Raw genomic sequence first — 3,658 nt, forward strand, 5'->3', positions numbered from 1 at the left:
TAGGGTAAATTACCAAAAATACACTCAAATAATTTTTTCACCGACAAAAATACACTTAAATTTTGTTATCAACAAAAATATCCTCAAATAATTTTAAAATGTGACAAAAATATTTAAAAAGAGTATTATTTTTATCATGTTTTTAAATTATTTGAAAATATTTTTGTTGATTATTTTTGACAATGACAAAATTATTCGGGTGCTTTTTGATGGTTTATCCTTATATAATAATAATAATAGAGATTTTAAAAAACATATTTCCCAAATCTTTTTCAATTCCCTGTTGTATATGAATGACAAATTGTATAAATTAACCATGCTATATAGTATAGCATGCATATAACACCTATTATTTATCCAACTCGGTGTTGGTTGTCAGAGAAAGAGACTTTAGGAAAGAATAGAAGAGTGTGCCATGTGATCTTACAGCTGAAAGGAACTTCTCTTATGCCAAGACTTTTTTTTTTCTTTTTTTAGTCAACGCTATAAGAGTCAGTTATTTTATGGTCTTTGTTGAATTTCGTTAGTTGTACATTTCAGTGGTACATAGACTCCTTCAATCGTGCATGTGAATTGTGATTTCTCATCATGTATGTATGAAAATGAGTAAGTTTGAAAAATTTGTGAAAACGTGTAACAAACTGATCAATTATAAAAATACTTCTTTTAAAAAATATTTTAGGTTAATCTTATATAAATATGTGTGGGAATATATATATTGATCGAATGGAGGAGTACAACTTTAAAAATATTTGTGCTATATTTATAAAAATATTTTCAGGACACTAAGCACTATAAAAAAAGTATTAGAATAGCGATTGAAAAAATTGGTTACTAATAGCGATCGATATAGAATTTTTAGAACCAAAAAAATATTAGTCGCTAAATCGGTTGCTAAATTACATTCAACGACAGATTTTAGCGACCAACAAAATTGGTAACTAATAATAACAAAATTAGCGACCGATAAAGTTTTAATACAACTAGAATAAAGATAGTTACTAAAATCGGTCGCTATTTTTCATTTAACGACCGAATTAGCAACCAAAACAGAAAGTAATGTCTTTGGGACTGTTGGTCACAAAATCGGTCGTTATTTTTTATTTTAGCGACCGATTTTGTAACTGATAGTGAAATAGGGTGAACAACTATTTGGTCGCTAATTCAGTCGCTAAAATATTTGTCACTAAATTGGTTGCTAATTGTTAAGTTAGCGACTAATTTTAGTGACTAACAGAATCAGTCACTAATAGCCACCGAATTAACGACCGATTAGTTTTATACAACGAATAAAATGGTCGCTAAATCAGTCGCTATTTTTTAATTTAGCAACTAAAACAAAGGAATGAATGTTCTTGGAACTCTTGATCACAAAATCGGTCACTATTTTTTAATTTAGCGACCCATTTTGTAACCAATCGATCGGTAAATAGAATGAAACTTGGTTGGTTGCTAATTCAATTGGTAAAATTGTGGTCATTAAATTAGTTGCTAATTTTTAAGTTAACGGCCAATTTTATAAACTAATCAGTCGCAAAATTTGTTGCTAATTTAAAAAAAAAAAAAGATATTATCTGAATTATCCCCACTAACCCTAACTCACTCACACCATTCTCGTCTTCTCCAATCGCCATTGTCATTTTCTTCGCTGCCGTCTTCTGCATCTTGCCGCTATTTCCTAAGGTTCCGTCGACATCGTCTTCAACGGTCTCGAGAAAATTATGAAATGAGCAAACTAAAATGTAAAGTAAACAAGTGTTATGTATATTCCTTATGATGACTGTTATCAATTTTTTAGTTCGAATCATAATGCCTTTTATCTACCCAATAAAATATAATATAAAATAATGAAATCAATATCTTGTTTATAAAGAATAAGAGTCGTATTAGTGTTTTTAGATCTATTTTAAGAAGACTCCTAAGTGCATGTTTGGGCGCTATTATTTTGTTAAAAAAAAGATCTTTTTTCAATGAAAAAAGATCTTTTTTTATTTTTTAACGTGTTTGGCAAATTTCTAGTAGTAAAAGTAAAAGCACTAGTAAAATAAAAAAAGATCTTTTTTGAGAAGCTGTAATTTACATCTTTTTTTAAAAGATCTTTTTTCCTTAAAAAAAAGATATTTTTCATGTAATAAATAAACAAAAAAGTACTTTTATATTGTTATATCCAAACATATTGATTGATAAAAAGACCTTTTTACATGAGATATCCAAACATAAAATTACTTTTACTTTTCTATAAGATCTTTTAAAAAAAGATAACTCGAAAAAAGATCTTTTCTTAGAAGCTCACCCAAACAAGCCCTAAAGCAGTTTGATGTCATTTTTTGAATAGGGATTTTGAAATATACACCAAATTGAAAGGTGGAATCTACATAAAGAAATTGAGTTTATGTTATTGGGTGAAAGCCTTGCTAAGTGAATTTCACTTCTTCCCTAACCAAGTCCTTATGAAACTTAGAAAATAGACTTAGATTTCACCTGAGGGGAAAAATTATTTTTGATTATAAAAGATTCGAGTGTTAATAAATTGATTACGGAAGAATTAAATAAATTTTATATCCATAAAAGATGAATTATGCTCGACAAAAATATTCAATAATTAAATTTTTATTGATATTGTTTAAAAAACACTTTAAATTCCAAAATTAACCTTACTATCAATCATCTTCAACTTTTAACCTCCTGTTATGTCTCCTTTCTCACCTCCTTTTGGGAGGACAATCACGACATTGTTAAGCTTTGGATCCTTGACCGTCCCTCCTCCCTTTGCACCTTCAAGGAACACTCCTATTGCGTTTACTTTGGCGTATAGAACCCCTGCCACACTGACATCTTTGTGTCCGCCTCCAATGATGGCACCTTTTGCGTGTGAGATGTTTATGAACCTTCGTCCACCATGGTGTTCCCTTCTCATAAATTCGAGGTGCTAATTTGTGATTGGAACAAATATGACGACCGCATAATTGTGATTGCTTTGGTGGATAAGAGCATCAAGGTTTGGGATGTGAGAAGCTTTAGGATTCTGATTGCGGTTATGAATGGGCACAGGTATGCAGTGAGAAAGGTGAGATTTTCGCCGCATGTGCGGAATTTGATGATAGAGAATGCGCTTGTGAGTCGGTACTATCATCACACGGAATTCACTGTTGATGTTGATATGAGTGTTAAAGGCCTAATGGCCAGCATTGGTTGGGATGAGCTTGTTTATTTATGTTTGGCAGCATGGCGTTGATAAAATTTTTGTTGGCTCAGAGCAAGGCATAGTAGAAAGTTGAAGATAATTGGTGGTAGGGTTAATTTCAGAATTTTAACGTATTTTTTAAATGAAATCAACAAAAATTTAACTATTGGATATTTTGTAGAACATAATTCATTTTTTATGGGTATAAAATTTATTTAGTTCTTCTATGATCAATTTTATCAGCGCCAAAATCTTTTATGATCACAAATGACTATTTATTCAAAAGAAAAAAATTCTATACTTGGTGACAGTATTAGCTCAAGAGGAGAAGATTATCTTAAGGTGGAAGAGCTACTTCTACGAGTTATTTAATGAGGGACAGAAGAATCTTCCGAGCCTTGGTCGATTATGCACAAGGGAAGAAGATCAAAACTACTCTAGTTAAATTTTTTTAAAAATTTAAACTGATATGAG

General features: G+C 30.5%; 1 pseudogene; it reads left to right on the forward strand.

Moving 5' to 3' along the window:
- LOC107611690 lies at window positions 2,702–3,235 on the forward strand (annotated as a pseudogene).

Source organism: Arachis ipaensis, chromosome B08, assembly GCF_000816755.2.
Source record: "Arachis ipaensis cultivar K30076 chromosome B08, Araip1.1, whole genome shotgun sequence".
NCBI classification, from domain to species: Eukaryota; Viridiplantae; Streptophyta; class Magnoliopsida; order Fabales; family Fabaceae; genus Arachis; species Arachis ipaensis.